Below are 16,839 nucleotides of genomic sequence, written 5' to 3' on the forward strand. Positions count from 1 at the left end.
GGAACTCTCACGTTAACAACATCACGTCAACCGCCCTAAAACAGCTATTCTTTATTAACAGGCGTCTTAAACTAGCACCACCTGAAACAAAGTCACTTGCATATAAAACACTTGTCAGACCGGTACTAAAGTACGCTAATATCGTTTGGTTCCCGTTTACTAAACAGCTCATTAAAAAACTGGAGGCAGTACAAAGAAAGGCACTAAGATTTATATACAATAAACACTCCATTACAGACTCACCAACAGAATTACTTAAACATGCAGAATTACTAACCTTAGAAAACAGAGCCTATCTTGCAAGACTTAAAATCATATACCAGATAATACACAATCAACTAAAACTGCCTATTACAAAGTACATGCTGACGTCCTCGAACAGATTAACCCGTTATAACCTTACGCATACATTAGGCGAATTCTCATTTCATACTGATATTTTCAAATACTCATTTTTTCCAAGGGCAACACGAGAATGGAACAATCTACACACGCGCATTACCAACACCACGTCCTTAGCTGAGTTTTGTTCCCTTGTTGCAGATGAATTATACCCATTGCAGTAACAATTGTATTCCTTATTTTTATGCTTCCTTGTTCTCTTGGTATTTTTTCTTGCCTGTTGTGCCTGAGTCAATTTGTGAATTCATTATAGTCGATTTTCTCTTTTTTAGTATTTCAAACCTTGATTGTGCCTTGACTGTCAATTACAACTAATACTGATCCCCTCGCTGTATCATCCGTAATCATGTAATTAATATAAGTGATATTATCTGTGTTATTCGATTGTTGTAAGCTGCATGTAACACTCGACACCATGTATCATTGTGTATGCTTTTATGCTGTAGTATAATATGCTCACAGCCCTTCCTGTTACAATCCCTGATGGGATTCACAGTATCAAATAAATAAATAAATAAATAAAATAAATAACTTACGGCATCATTTTACGTCACTGCTTTCGTGGGCATAGCTTTATCTATGATAAAATGGGGAATATGCAATACACAATAACTGAAATATTGAAGCGAATCGTTTAATATAGCTGTGCGTAGCAGAATCATTCTTATAGGGGGTATTCACTGACGCTTAGTGCGCGGGGAACTGTGGATAATTATGGCGCAGTAGGCCATTTTTTGTCCAGCGAAAGAACTGGGCGAACGTACGTATCAAGTGCTGTCGTGCAGCCCACAAGCAGTGGCACCCGCAGATATCCGTCACTGCGCTATTGTGGACTTTAGTACGTGGTACACAGAACAAGCAACCGAAGCTGAAAAGCTGCGCGAAGGACCTCGGCCTTCTTAAGGTACCGGAAGTACACACGACCCTACTCCGGCCGAACGAAACAACTCTTCGAAATGCGACGTCATATATGGGTGGACAGCTCAACTACGCGGGTTTCACGGAATATGCGAAATCTCTGTAAACAATGAGCTAGGCTGAAATTTTCCGCATGTGCGCTGACAGCCACATATTGCCACGATCCGTGCATGCCTGTTTTCACGTATTTGCACGACGTATTCTAGGTATACGAGCGGGGTGGCAACATATACGTAATAATATGTTTCACCGTTTCCAGCCAGATACATTGAGTGCCCCGCCAGCACCTTCGCTTCGTGTTTTGCCTCAACCGAAGCCCTGAAAGGAGGGCTCGACAAATGCTGAAGCGACTGATTTGAGTACGCAATAATGTTAATTAGCAGTGCCTTTAGTTGGTGCATAAATAACAGATGTTGCACTAAAGCTCTGAATCCATGTACTGAGACTTCGTGTAGAAATGGCACCTGCTTATCAAAACGTTTTCATACCAGATTCGTTTGGGGTAATTGCCTCATTCAATCAGAAGGCGTCGAATGTTCGCATTGTCTGTGTCGGCTGCGAAGCAAATCAGGCCGCTGTTTCAACCACGACACTTGGGGCGCCATCTCATGCTGCTTACAGGAACAAGAACATAAAGATTCGGCGAAGAAACGTAGACGTGCAGCGTGGTTCTGCGGTTGGCTATTTCGGTTGGCTATACAAGTTCTTGTCTCCTCGCCGAACGAACCTTACACTAGATCATTTGCTTGATTAGAACCTCGCACGCTGAGCCCCTGACTGTTTAATATGTTTTGTACAACCAGAGTTACATAATTTAAGTAAAGCACATTGTTGCTAGGTACCTTCAATACACTTTCCAAGAAAAAATCACAGCAAAGTGATAAACAACCAGTAGTAATGGTGACATCCACAACTTCTAATCCATTTTGCATCGCTCTATCTCATTAGAATAGCTCACCTGTGTTATCAAGTGCATTAATTGATAAGGAGTGTTCTCTACGAGGAATCTGTTGCCGGGAAAGGATATCAGCATTTTAAACTTTTCACATGAAATAGGCTGCCCATAAATAAACATTCAAAGATATCACATAGCTGATAAGGTTATGAACACACCAAGAATGAAATTGCACCTTCCACAATACAGGTACATACAAGCTTTTGGTGCCTTAGATTACACTCACTATCATGGCTACCCTAATCGCTGATCAAGCCGCATGTACTAGTCTTTGAATTATTCATTTTTGTCGGTTAATAACCATGACAGGACTTTTGACATCAGAATATATCGGCCAAATTGCCTAACAAGTATTAAACATCTGATTCTATAAAAGCCGCCGTATGGAAACAGAACAGGATACGTCAGCTACATTGCTAATACAAACCCCACTTATAGGCTAAACGTTTTCATTGATCTGTTTGCCTTCAGGAACAAACACTCCCGCCCAACATCGGGACATTGCAAGCTATCGTGTGAAGTTTCGCCACAACTGTCTGGTCGAACAGAGCCAAAAAAGTTGCGCTAGCGAACTTGTACTCAGCAAAGTAACCTTGATCTTTTAAGTTTTATGAAACGTGCTTTTATCTGCACGTAGAGAACACGTGGCTAACAAAAAATGAAAGATGACTATTATTGCACAAAAGGCTCAACGGCAAGTTTTATCGAAGCAATTCATCATTGACATTCACATTTGGCATAGGTTTGCGCAGATTATTCGCCTGTCAACCTTCACAGGCGAATAGCGAGCTCGTGCAGAAGATGACGCGGACATCATTATTCAAGGCCAGTATTACGGTTGATGCATGCAGTTACCTAGCGTGGACTTGATTTAAGATGCCAAATTTATTGTAGAGTGTTGTAATATCCACAGGTAGCAAAACAGTTATTGTCTTCTTTGTCTTGAAGTTACTTCGGGCATATCATCCTCCAATTAACTTCCTATCTGATAAGCAGCCACATGACGCTTAGCGATGGAAGTTTTAAAAGCAGTTTATAATCTTCTTCTCAGCCCTACCGTAACAGTGCAATACAATACATGGCCTAATCGTAATCATCCAGCACTGTTTTTACATTATGTTGTATTTATGACAAAATTATCAAAATTGGACATGCTCTGCGCTCAGCAGCAGGGGGACGAAGTGTTGCTTAGAACAATGCTTTTTTTTGCGACATTTGTTGTGGCCATACCATAAAATAATTTTTGCATAGAGTGGAAGTGCTCGGTACTTTTTGGTAGGCCAGGTTCTCGAAGTACTGGTTAATAATTCAGCAGCAACCACGAAAGAAACTTTTAAGCATAGGTCACGTGCTAAACTTGATTCATTCTCGCAATCACGTAAAGGGCCTGCAAACTAAACAGCAGATAAAACGGATTGTGTAAGTTTTTGGAAGACGAGAAAGTTTCGCCATGCCGCAGTCACGCACGCATAGAGGGCATGGGGACATTATGCGAGTGGACATTACGGTTGCCCCTTTGAATTATTAGTCAATGATTGCAACGAGCTTGGTGGGTGAATCCTGAACCAAACGAAACGAAGAAATCAAGCTGCGTTTTTCTAATACATGTTTTCTTCACAGTATCCTAACCGTCGATGCGAAGAACATAAAGGAAAGCGAACGAGAAGAAATGCAGCGTTTTTTTCTAGTCGCAGAAGTGTTTTTTCCTCAATAGTTTAGCTCCTTGATTAGAGTACTAATATACAAACAGTGAGTTTGGTCTGTAGTAGTTTTGAACGGATGATCTTTTCGGAATAGGTGGTTATATATAAAAGTAAAACACAAAAAAGACTTTGTTATGTAGGCGGTTGCATCACCGTCAACTTAATTACTCTGAGGCCTGAAATAACTAAATTATTCGAATGCAATGTTGTTGGACACCACTCTGCAGCGCCATTGTAGTTGTGAACCACAGTTCCTTCGGCATATGTGCAAGCTTTTGACAAGCTTAAATTCCATCATACCTCGGCTACTGCGGCGCAAGTTCACAAAATGGCTCCTATACAAGAACAGCTCAGAACGTCTGTTAGCTATGCTTACCTTCTCCCAGCTCACGGAATTCCTTTATTGAAGAAAATGATCATGTGAATCATGAGAGCGAATAAATCTGTCACAACGAGTGACTAAAAAAAAAAGATTTTTTTCAGCGCTTTCGTTTGATAATTTTGACTGTGCTTTGCCACTCAGAGTTACTCTAAGTGCATTACTTTCTACGCTACGCGGCCAGAGAGCGTTTTACTCGAAATTAATTTCCGCTTGCGAAACAGCTTCCTTCACGGGTTGTTAAAATCCGGCCATATGCATGCTGTTCCTGCCAGCACCAAGGAAGTGCAAAACAAAATCTTGATAATGTCAAAGTGGATAAGATTTCGCTACGAAACCTGGTGCCATAGATCCATTTTCAAAGTAGGTCATCACAGAAACGCCGATCACCAGAGAACAGAAAGCTTGACCCGACTGTCTTATCTACAAGTACTCGGCTGCACTGTGGGTCCAGTCCCGCATCAACAGTATACGAAGCGTATGGGCAAACGGCACTGCGGTGCTTTCGGTGAGAGGGAAGTTTGTTTTCCCTTTTTATTCACGATTTTCTACTGTGCACCACTTATACAGTACCAACCTGAAGATGATGAAATAATGCAATTATTGTTTGAATGCTAGTAAACATCCGGAAAACAAGCGTGTCGCGAAATGAGCGAAGATCAGACACTAGGGGCTTTGGCATAATCTGTCTGAGTAGCCGGAGGAACAAAATGGAAAAAGGAAAATTCTGTCGAGAAACGTGTCTTGGAGCATTATGATGTAATAAAAAATAAGAATAGCAACAACAGTAACCGCTTCCAAAAGGTAATGCTTTTGGGATACAGAGCTTATGAAATGCTAACATTCATCATACCGTGTAGGGTTTTTGCAGCCAAGTTAACGAATAACCGAGTTGTTTGCTGCACAGCGTTGAGAAGGCTGTGATGAATTATGGTAATGTTGCGCCTCTGCATGGTGTGTCTTTCTTCCGCTGCCTCGGCTCCCCTTCGGCACAAAAGTGCAACCATGTGCAAAACCGTTATCTGCTCACGCTGCGGTTAATAAGATGCTATATAAGTCTGTCTACAAGCAGACTGAAAAGGGTAAAATACATATGTGGAAGAAAGGGATTCTTGAGATCTCTATCAGAGACCATTAATATATGCCGCCCGCAGTAGCTTCTGCATGGATCTTGTAGTGTGCGTGGCCTAAATTCTGGCAAAAAGTATCCTGTCAGCTAGTCAGATACGTCTCAGTCGACGTGAAGAAATGAGCCTTTTCTCACATGCCATAAGGCAGGAAATTGTTTAGCAAAACAAAACATTCACCGTAATAGGATTATGCTTTGCGTGCAATTAATTGCTTTCATGTCTGTCGTTCAGGGGCTACAGCCATCGGAGATATCAACATTCTATTCGACCTTTTCTACATTTCTCTCCTTCCTACCTCTCGTTACGAAGTGATGTGGGTTGTGCAGTCGAAGCGCATCGTTTGTCACCTATACAGCGTGTGTAAGTGATAATTGCGGCCTGCAGCGCTGAATGGTTGCAACGTACTGCATAATGTACTCTGTAACAAATTATGCTAAATTGGACATATTTGCCTGGCTTTAAAATATGGTGTCTTGCGTCACTTCAATACATTTAGTGCTATGGACATTGAAAAAAATTCGAACACTTCTACAACAACGAGCTCCGCTTTTAAAATTTGAGTTGTCGTCATTGTACACGCGCTTGTGTAAAAACAATAGAGACAGGAATATTTAAATATTCCATTTTAAGAGGGTGGGCTATTGGGCACGTCAGTCAGTTATGATAAATAAAATTGTTTTGCGCAGAGAGAGACAAGCACGACCCGGGAATACAACAGGAGCTCACTGGCAGCCGACGCTTCTTTAAAGAATATCTAAGCAGATATTATATTAAGTGTACCTATTTTTTACACTTTATTTGTCAAAATTTTATCACACACGAATCCAATGTTTATGTTAAGAACTGGGTGCAATTGCTAATAGAGTAAATTTTTAGAGTCAAATATGTAGGTGTGGCGTTGTTAGACTTTATTACTGTCACTCCAAAATGCTCGAATTGCACAGGGTTCGGCCGCTATGAAGTTTACTGTAAGTAAAGACTCAGCAATTTTGCAGGTACAAGCGGACACGTAGATGGGAGGGAGATGAAGGAAAAGGGAAAGTTGAAAAGAAAATTATGCAGTAAAATGCGAAATAAAGGAAATAATTCTAGTTATGCAACCCTTCAATAGCTTAAACCTCTTCAGAGTGTCATATTTCGGTCTAATTTAAGGTGCGACACATCTTCAGCTATACATCGCATGCTCAGCTATTCTACCTTTAAATCCTGGCACCGAGAGAAGCAGGACAGTCAGCTGAGTGTGGCCTGATGGTACTCCCGAGAAATTCTACAAGACGCGAGCGTAAAACAAAACTATTCATGGTAGTGTTCATTAGCTAGGCTGTATATGGTAGCTTGGCAGGTGTAATGTAATTTAAAATCACGAAGCTTTTTCTACCATGGGCCAGCCTTTCGAAGGTATTGATAAGTAAAACATGTCGAGCAGCGGTCGCTTTAGTATTGCGGTTGTCTTATCAGATGTCTTCTCGTGTGATGCATACTTATCATTTCGCTGCTTTGAAGCACACTAGGGGCAGAATTCAAGTGATTGTTTTGCAGATGCAACTATCGTTCTGTATCGATCATTTCTTAACCGTGCTGCTCTCAATTTCGCCTCTAGCTTTCCAGGCTGATTTTTTGATCATTAGTCGTTGGTTTGGTTTCAGGGTTTAACGCCCAAAGCGACTCAGGCTCTGAGACACCCCGTAGTGGAGTACTCTGGAAATTTCCACGACCGGTGTTTCTTTAACTTTCACTGATATCACACAGTACACGGGCGCCTTGCTTTTCGCCTCCATCGAAAAGCGGCCGCCGAGGTCGGGATTCGATCTCACATCCTTAAGCAATCCAGTCGAGCGCCGTAACCACTGCGCCATCTCGGCGGGCGTTTTAGTCGCCTTTAGCGTTTGACGCCTCCAAATGACTAAGACTACGAGCAACGCCGTAGTGGAGAGCCTTGGACATTTCGACCACCTGGGGGTCTTTGACGCGCACTGACATAACACAGTACACAGAAATCTTGCTTTTTGCCTTTGCCAAAAAGAGAAGGCCACGTCCGGGAATTAATGCTGCAACCTAGAGTCCAGCAGTCCTGCGCCGTAGCCACTGAGCCACTGGCGTGGGGGATTTTGTTAAAGCGAAAGCTATACTATATTCAGATACAGGTCAACAAAAAAGCGGCAAACAGCCCTCAAAGGACGCCCCTCTAGCCAGTGGCATCGCTCCAAATGTGTGACGTCGCGGCACACGCGGGAAAAGAAAAAAAAATCAGAAAAACTTGTTTTTCCGCACTCACGGTCTCGCGGACCAAAATGGCCGCCTCCGTCCATCGGTGTTGCCAGCCATGTCACCTCGTATGGTGGATGTCATAAAGCCCTACGAGGTGACACCGCTGTTGCAGTGAAGCGCAGAACAACGAAGCAGTTTTGTCAAAACTCGACATCACTGAAATTCACTATCAGAATTCATCGTTTCACCTGTTGATACTCTGATGAGAAAATTACTATCGATAGATTTGAGTAAAAGTATGTATTTTTGCTGGAACTCACGGACCATTTAGGAACTATTTGTCAGCACGGACTCACTCAAAGAAAGTACGTTCCAAGTCCTACACGTAGGTGCAAGCCGGTCGGCCGTGACGTGATAGTATAGCTCGGCGGCTGTTGGTTGGAGGGGGGTCCTTTGATAGCTGAATGCCGCTTTTTTTTTTTTACCTCTATCCGACTATAGCTCCATTACGGTCGCCGGCGTGTGGACTCGATTGTACCCTGAAAAGACTTCAGGTGTCCTTAAACCCAAGTGTGATAGATACTGCGCCTTTCCTTTCCTCTAAACCAATTATAGAACACCGGTAAACTTTGATGCGTTCAACGGAACTCTGGTTGTGTTCGGCAACGGGCGTGCAATGTGCCGTGTACAGAAGCAACGCCCAGCCTTTCGTAACTCTCCAGTGCAGATTCTGCTGTGTTCTCGGAACATATTGTTTTGCGTTGCCTTGAAAAAAATATCATCGACAATTTAACCGGCATTTCGCCTTCCTTAATAAATTTAGAAACATCTCCATTTCCTTCAAACACAAAAGAAGTGCGTTATAAATAATATCCCGTTGGCGACATATGAAGAGGTACCTGTCTGTATAATATACCCAGGATTGTATACCTTAATCTTGCTTTAAACTAAATTACACGCGACAAAATTCGTTCGGATAAAACATTAAGCGCGAATATCCCCTCACGGGTACAATCAAACGCGGGTACTCGCGAGAAATCCGCAAATTGTGCTGGTCAAAGCGAAGCATCAAGTTTTGGCGGCTTCCTCTCACGAGCCACTAGGGGCCTTAAAAATAATTTGGTTTCTTGGGTCGACTGGACAAGCCAATTTCATATTTTTTCCCTGTATGGTGCTGGGGCAAGTGAAAAGTTCATTTATACTTTGGCATTCATCTATAATACAGCTTCAAGAAAAGTAGGCTCAAAAATTATTGAATCAGGACTTTTGTCTTGGCTAGTTGGCTCATGGCTAATTGAAAAATAAACAATGAGAACTAAAGTGTTAAATAACCGGGCTCATCTTGTGTTGGCGTTTGTTCTGTATCCGCGTTTTTCATGCACTTTGTTTCCTCTTTTTTGTAAATTCCCGACGCAGCCACATTATCAGTGTATTCGTGTTTGTCCCATGGCAAGCAATTGCCTTTATTTCTTCGCAGTACAGTGGTGTTTCATATCTCTAAAAATGTGGATGATGTATTGGGTAGCTGGCTGTCTGGTTATAGTGCCTAGAATGCATTGGCCAGTATATTCTAGGCACTATGCTCTGGTAGAATGAAGCGGCTTTGATTCCTTTCCAAATGCACAGCTCACTGTTGCCGACTTACAATAGTTGCCGACGTGCAAAATATATGCTGTTTAAGAATAATCATCATCTACAAAATATGCGTTTGTGCCATTGCTGCGAAGTTACACCAACAATGGCTTATGTATTTTTGTAAATTATATTTTAATAACCATAATAAATACTTTGGTGCTATCTGTGCAGGGGTGTTGTACAGTAATGCGAAAATTAATTACATTTTAAATCCTAATGAGAACGGATCACTAAAGCAATTAACCTAATTAGCTCTTCATTTCTTTAACTACCGGAAGATTTATGTTGGTTCAATGGCGTCTACATCAAAGGCGACTCTCATTCTTAAATATCCTCAATTAACAGCGTGGCTCGAATTATTTGACAAGAGATATTCGCAGGCTAATGCTGGATGGGTCACTATCTCAATCGCATATTGATAAAATATCTTTGTTTTCATATCTCACCGTAAATATTTATGCCGGTTCTGTGTTTGATGGTATAGATGTTGGCATTATATTGACGGACAAAAATGCTGTCGCACAGGAAAACCGGCCGACAAAACACTTTAAAGATGTTCGTGTTGAAGGCTGAAAAAGTTCGGATGTTCAACTCGTGGTTAAGATACCAAGGTTAGCGACGGCAGTGAGGTAAAAGTTCATGTTGTTGAGTTTTGAGACCTCATCTTGAATGTACAAGCAGCTTACCTGTTCTTTAGAGTTGACCTGACCTTGCACGTAACGCTCATCGGTCTGGGTTCCGTCGGGGAAACAAGTAGGCACAGACGAAGGACGGGTCACCATTATCAACCCATGCTAGGCGCCCTACCGCTACACAACTCTTGACCTGCTGTTTTATTCCGGCGACACCACCAAATGCAGGATGATGGTTTCTTAAAAGGCACTGTGAGAATGGCGAAAAAATTCCACACCACACGGAGCATTAGTACCTACACTGATAGCAAGGCCGCTGAAGAGAATATTCATGTTCATCTTATTTGTATGCTGCTTGTTTGCAGGATAATTATAGAGGCTGGAATGTATCTACGTAAAGAGCGCTTACACGTACTTAAACATTCAAAAGGGAAGCAAGCAGGATATGCAGCAGCCTGTCCCGGTAGAAGGTTCGGATCGATCGGGAATAGAAGGACCTCGCTCATGAGCGGGGCTCTGCCGTTTCTAAATTTACGCGGCTCAAGACAGACGCTCTTACGGACATTTAGAGAATCGTCTTGACTGCAGGAGAGCTAAGCTGTTCATGGAATGTTGCGTGCGAATGTTATCTCGGCTTACGATTCTACCGCGCCTCTGGGTCTTATGAGATTATCATCTCAGGGGGCTGGAGACATTAACCGTGGGGAGAAGACGCAACAAGTATAGAACATGGTGTCGCGGATAAGGAATTAAAAGCAACTGACTACTTTTAAAAGTTTTTTATTTCGTTCTCGTCACAGTGTTCAAGAAATTCGATGCGCATACGAGTATAAGATGGCAATATAACGCCGAATATTGGGCGTATATCGTATTATTATTAAATGTTTGAGCGCGTGGTGCTAAGTCTAGATGTCATACTGACTCCTAATTTAATGCAGGTTTATCAGTTCACTTTGGAGAGAAAAAGTTTCCTTTTCCCTATGCTTCGCTTTTTTCTTTCGCCAGCAGCTTCGAAAGTATTGATGGCTTGAGCCTCAAACTGCTTGATATGAACAGAGGATAACTTTATTTTAAACTTTGCTGACGTGGCTTTGACCATATATGAGCGGCGCATTGTATAGGAATGCCATTTATATTGACGGCGGTTTTCTGATTTGCGGTGACATTTCCCATTAAATGCGTGTTTTATATTTGTCCTCCACTCTAGTGCCGTCGCTGCGGTCAAAACCATGCCCATGACCTTACAATCACCAGCAGATCTCTCGAGCTACTGAAGAATAAAAGGGTCAGACGTATGAATCGGAGCATTTTCGTACCTTGGTAACTCATACAGAGCTTTACAATATAATGACGACGCAAACGAAAACTGCAATGATTTCATGAAGAGAGTGCTTTTAACAGCGATCTTACAAATCTAGATGCAACTTGTCTTTCAGTATACAACAGCGCACCATGACGCAGAATACAACAGCCCTACAACGGCGTATGCACTCTTTGTGAAATTAAATAAATTGGGCGCTAACTAAAACACTTCGCGCTAGGGCGATATTTCTGAGCAAACAAAAATACATTTACTCTCAATGCGCTTTTCGTCAATCCTCATTTATATTTAGTAACGCTAATATTGGTTCATTACCCTACCCAGACATTTAAATTGCTTAAAAGGAGCTAAGATCTCTTAAGTAGATGTCAATAACATAACGTTTTTCAGTAGTTAATTGCCTTTTAGTGCTTGCACAGCGTGTCAATGATAAGTACTATAGCAGAGCACAAAACCTCCGCAGTTTTAACAATAGCCTCTAACGTAGCACATTACAGGAATGATTGTTAGTATGACACTTCACATGTCTGCACGCTTTGACACGCCCACCAAAACAACAAAGCACAGGGTAGCACGGATGAGCTAGAGACATGCCGAGTCATTTATTTTGAAACTGGTCACAACTCGCTGCATTTGAAACCTAACGGCTAAGAGAACCCAACGTTCAAACAGAGTGCCTTTTGAACAGGCGTTGCGACTGCTGCCGCTAAGAAATACTTTGTAATAGTGCACGCTGCTCTGAGTCGCAATTCATCAGGTCCATTTATGCGCTGACATGCACTCCTTCCTCGTCCGAGTTCTCCTGGGTTCAAACCCTTTTCAGCGTGCCTAATTTCAAAAGGGGCTTATTGTTTGCTTCCTAGTCAACGCTAGGCTACTGCGCAGCTTCCGTTCAGCAATAAATCTGGGAGCGCAAACGAGCTCATTGCTTGTTCGAAGGCGGCGATGCAGCCATATGCGACCCTAATTATAGCTTTGCGTGCCCGACAAGAACGAGCGCGGCGGAGGGCCAGATTCGCAGCGTATGAAGAGTGCGCTGTTCCTTTTTGTTTTTTACGTAGCGTGTAACTGGTGTTTAAAATGGAGCTGTCCCATGTGCACTGCAGTTTTGTCTTGCAGAATGTTTTGTGCGCGCTTTATGTACCAGAGGATGGCGCGGTGACCGACGCATCTGCTGCAGATTCTGATAAGAACCTACAAGCGAAACGGAGAGTAAGACGAGGTTTGGGACAAAGAGCGCCAGGAAGAGATTGAGCGCGCCATGTTGGCATATCTATAGCCGGGCACAGCCGGAGATTAAAAACATCTAGAGGCGGCCTGGTGCCTACCCGCCTTATATAACATTTGTGCCAAATATTTATTGAGCCAGCATTTAGGAATAATTTAATAAATCAATACTAGTTTGCCGCAGCAGCGTTATTTTAGCAAAGTCACTTCAAAAATTCGTCTCTAAAACGTGGTATATTGCGCGGCTACAGTCGCAGTGTTATGCGCATGCATAGGGAAATTAATTTTTAGGAAGCTTGACGTAAATGAAAATGCGATAATTGGGCTGTGAACATCAACATTCAGAAAACTGTTCTCTTTAACATTGTGAATACAATTGGCAATGCACTTTATTGAACTTTATTACAGTGTAAAGAAAAGCCCACTCAAAGAAGTCAACAGATATCATTACTTAGTACATGCTCTACAGCGCGTAAAAAACAATGTTTTCTCGATACCACATCATCACGTGCCCAAGCGCACCGCAAATAAGGCACTTCAGACCCACTAAATACGATTGGCATTAAAAGACTTGAGAGGATTTCATGCCAACAGCTTTTGCAGTTTTTTTATTTAAAATCGACATAATTGCCGGGACCGGCCTTCATCAATGTTTCTTGCTGCTGTTCTTGATCCACTAGACGAGAGGAGAGCTCGAGCGTAACTCGTGTTTTTTCAATATTTATATATTTCCAAGCATGGTAGTAAGCCCGAATATTGCTTAGAGAAGGATTCTTCAAGATCGCCTCGCTATATAAGCATTCACGTAGCTTGTCCTCTGTCTTGGCGCGAACTATTCTAGTTCACTATAGCGCGAACCAATACGTACATACATTTTTTTTTTTTAGATACTTATGGGTTTGAGGTCTTGCTACCGACTAACGTGACAGTTTCATCACCCACATATTCAACTGTTGAGTTTTCCTATGGGTTGGTAATACATAGTATTATCAAAACATCATTTAGTTTTGTATTGTCTATGTTTCTTGAATTTTATTGCATTTAACTTCCTTTCTTGAATCAGTATGCCTGCATTATGTTCTGAATACAAATATATAAGCTAGGTCGATACGACAGAATGGTATATTGAAAAAAATTGTGTACAAAAACCAAGGTTGCTGCTAATAAAGGTCTAATGTTAACTCCATCGAACTTTAACACCGCAAGCTACCTATCATACTATTAGTACCAGATTGTAAAAAGAAAACACGATGGAAAGGCAATCGTCAAAGAAGCGCTAAAATCCAAACGAACGCGAGCGAGCCTGTGACAGTTTAAAACTGTCTCAGGAACACTTGTCCAGAATCTGATCTAGGGAAGAATCTAAGGCATCCAGTTTAGAAAATAAAATGGAAAACTTGGAATCAATCGCCTAGTGGTGCAAACAAAGATGGAATGCAAGAAGAGCGGGAAGAAGCTTGGTACAGCGAGAATCATAAATGAGGATACTGTGAAGCAGTGCAGGAACAAGAAAAGAGGGGCGCAACATTAAGAATTGCGAAGCATGGGCGTGGAGTCGTCTTGAAGGCGCGGTAACTTGCAGTAAATATATACATTGCAGATCTTTCTAGCTGCAGCTTTTGATTCGCATTATTTGCATATGTGCGAACAGGTATCACAAAGGAGTAGAGAATAGAAAGGTAAATAGAGAGCTAAAAAAAAGGACAATTCAGCCTGTAGAGGCGGCGAAGATATATGCCTCGAACTTAGCCAAAACGAATAGGCACAAACTCACGTATAATTGAATTGCCAACTTAACCTCTAGAAAACCTTCTTCATACTGAGATTCCTGATGGACGCAGAAAACGGAAGACTGAAGATAAAGCTATTTTGTTGAATGCGTAAGTGAAAGAGAGCAAAGAAAACCTTAATTGAGAACCCAAGAAAAATGCATAAACTCGGAGAGTGTTGTCAGCAAAGGGAAGATATAATATGAATAAAAAGAATGAGGAAATGAAAAAAGGCATCAAAACATCACACGTAACAACCACGTTCGTGGACATTAGGAGAGACACTTGTCCTGGGAGAGGTCGGGTAGCTACCAGAATGCTAGCTCAATTCGACGACCAGTCGTTAGAAGCTATCTTTGACTGATTCTGCGAACACCGGTCGGAAGGAGAACTTCCACAGAAATGAAGGCCGTAGAAGCTCTATTCATTCCTAAGCACAAAAAACAAATCAGCATCAAGAATGTGTGACCTGTAAGCTAACGTGTTGTACAGGCAAGCTAGCAAACAGTCATATATAAAGAAATTTACATACATTCAGATAAGTGCGACCCTTTCACAAACACAACGTTTAGTTTAAGGAGTTTGAAGCCGAACATTTTTGCTGAACGCGTATTATAGCGAGAGAAACAAGAAATCATCAACGTATCTAGAGGCTCTGAGAGAAGGGAAAATCTATCATAAGAAGTCAAACACAGCTTTTATAACAGAAAACATAACATCATATTTAAAAAAGGTAAATGAAAGCGATCGTGGTAAGAAGGCGTGAAAAAATATGATAACTACTCCGAAATTAGGCCGAATGCTTCAGTTCGAGCCAAACTAGGCAAGAGCACTCGAGACTGGGATGTAGAGGCACACCCCAGAGGGGCAATGCTGTGCCTTCTGCTTTTAAAATTTCGCTGTAAGGGCTGCAGATTTGGCTCAACAACATGCAGGGTCTTAAGCACGCTGTATGCTGGTCACATTGATTTGAACTTCCAGAGAATGAAATCGAGCATGCAGGAGAGACTGGAATTGTGAGGCGGATACTATATGCAAGAACACGCAAATGCGGGTGGACTACAGAGCGTTCCCGAAAATATGAATGAATGAATGAATCCTTTATTTAAAGGAAGGGATGGCTCTCGGCCGCTGTTTGGGTACTTAGGGAGTTAGGAGGGATAGGAGTGTAGCTTCGTCTTCACGGATCTTCAAGCTGTTGCTTGTTGCTTGCCATGCGGCCGATCTTGGCGCTCTAAGTCGACCTCTCTCACACTTGAAGCAGGCTGCTCTCACTGCCGTATCTAGCAATGAAATGTTGTATTTCGGGGCTTGATAGAATCTGATCTGCTAGGATGGGCATGTCGTCGTGTGGAATATGCGTAGTTATATTTCTTCCTCGTGAAAACAATGGACATTGCCATGTAAGGTGTTTTATGTCTGCTATACACTGTTCTGACAGTGGGTGTATATATTGTGTTTGAGTGTTTCGTGTCTTCTAAGAAACCACTTGTCAAGTATGTGTGGTGTGCAAGCTGCGTTTGCTATTAATTAGTTGAGAAATATCTCTTGTGGTCGAGTGAGCCCTTTCGTGTTATCAAACACAGGATAATCTAGGCCTAATCCGATAGACTTAAATCCTTACCAAACAATGCTCACTAAAGGCTCCCCTGGCAGATCGATGATGCACTATGTACGCATCCGAAAATATAAAATGACTAATCATTAAAAAGAAAAATGACTATCACTGTGCTACCTTATTTGACGAAGGAGCGCTAATTCAAGCGTTACGACTCCTGAAAGGGGCAGGTCAGTTAATAGAAAGCAACGGCTTTAAGTGAAAGTCATTAGGAAATCGCTAGCAATGACTGAACAAGGGGCGTGAAAGATACGCAGGGTATCAAAGCACGACAACAAACAAAGAGGAAAAAGCAGCATAAGATTAGTGCACGCGTATATCGGGAGAAGGATATACAGGGCACCATATCTGAAATAAAAACAATAGTGTCCGAAACAAGTTAGACATTTTAGCACCCAAAGCATATAAAAGCGTCGTTGGTATCCTACTAATTCGGGACCATAAAACTACTAAACATGGGCATTCGCAACATGATTAACGAAATTATTGATTACCATTCGATTTCGCAGGAGCTTAGGCAATCACTATAATTACTGTAGAGACTAGAGCTCATCCACATTTGTCCTACAGAAGACAGGAAGGGCATGAAAGAACACCATATAATCAATATCGAAGTACCGCCTATACCAAGGAGCATTACCGATACTTTCGTAAAGAAAGATAAAGGCTAGAGCCAAGGCGGGGAGGAGAAGTTGGGGGGGAGTTAACGACAAAATTTTGTCAATGCGATGGAAACACTTACTGGAGTAACATTTTAACATGCACTGATGCGGAAGGGAAATCGGTTAATGGGACATAAATCTGATGCCAGAGCATAACTCACGAAAAAGAAGTGGCGTTTCCTTGGACCATGAATTTTTGTAAGCTACCATACGTAATTTCAAACTCTCTGACTGCATGTCACAACCATGCCAGGGCTCGAATTGGTAGAGAAATGATAGG

The sequence above is a fragment of the Amblyomma maculatum genome, chromosome 4 (genome assembly GCF_055883805.1).
Source record: "Amblyomma maculatum isolate TAMU_Amacu chromosome 4, ASM5588380v1, whole genome shotgun sequence".
Lineage (NCBI taxonomy): Eukaryota > Metazoa > Arthropoda > Arachnida > Ixodida > Ixodidae > Amblyomma > Amblyomma maculatum.